This window comes from Dipodomys ordii, unplaced genomic scaffold, assembly GCF_000151885.1.
Source record: "Dipodomys ordii isolate 6190 unplaced genomic scaffold, Dord_2.0 Scaffold352, whole genome shotgun sequence".
Taxonomy (NCBI): domain Eukaryota; kingdom Metazoa; phylum Chordata; class Mammalia; order Rodentia; family Heteromyidae; genus Dipodomys; species Dipodomys ordii.
The window spans coordinates 10,272-11,310 of NW_012267568.1; positions in this window are offsets into that span (position 1 = coordinate 10,272).

Consider the following 1,039-nt stretch of genomic DNA (forward strand, 5'->3'; position numbering starts at 1 on the left):
GGAGGGGGGAGGCTGGGAAGGGATGTGAAGGGTAAACAAAGGAGGAGGCTGCAATGCTTGGTAAGAAATGTACGCATTATCCTGCCCATGTAATTGTAACTCCTCTCTACAGCATGTTCACAAATTAAATAAAATTAAAAAAAATTTACGCATTATCCTGCCCATGTAATTGTAACCCCTCTGTACAGTATGTTCACAAATAAAATAAAACTAAATTAAAAAAAACTAAATGTAAAACAGATCTAGTACTAAGACAACTGTAGAGAGCTGCTGCAGCGGTACCTGGAAGATGGCGCCGGCTTCTGCCCTCCACCTTCCCGATATGGAGTGCTCCCTGTGGTAAACAACTCCTTATATGGCTAAGGCAAAGAATCTGGCTTGCTTCTGCACACCTGAACCTATTGGTGGTTCCCACGTGGCGTATCAGGGTTGGCTACCCAGCGGGTACTTGAGGCTGTGGGGAATTCTCCCCAGGGTTGGGGTCAGAAGATTGCTCAAATGTCCTGAAGAAACTGCAGAGAGAAGAGTTCGGTGTCACATCTTCCTTGCTGGTCGAGGCAGTAGCGACACGTGGTGGCCCGTACGGGGACTCAGCCGTAGCCTCAACGAGGAATCAGAGCTCTCTGCGGTCAGGGTGGGGCACCGGTAAGTTCCCAGGTAAAGGGGGAATCCACGACAAGAGCGGGGATTAGTTCCCAGGTAAAAGGGGAATCTGCAACAAGAGTGGGGGGATTTTTGCTCTTCTCTGTAGATAAAGAGAGAGCGAGAACCCAGGGCTCGTCAACAGAGTAGCCAAAAGTGAAAGTAAAAGATTGTTTACCAGGTTAAGATTTTTAAAACATGGGCGCTTCTTCTTCGCACCCAATTATTTTGGCTCTCAATGAGCTACTGCACTGAAAGAAGTTAAAAATAGAAAAGAGTACATTAGAGAGATTTTTGGATGAATGTGACATTGTTGCCCCGTGGTTCGCTGTCTCCAGAAGCCTCACGGTGGCCTCTTGGGAGAAACTAGGGAGGGACCTAGATCTTGCCTCTGAAC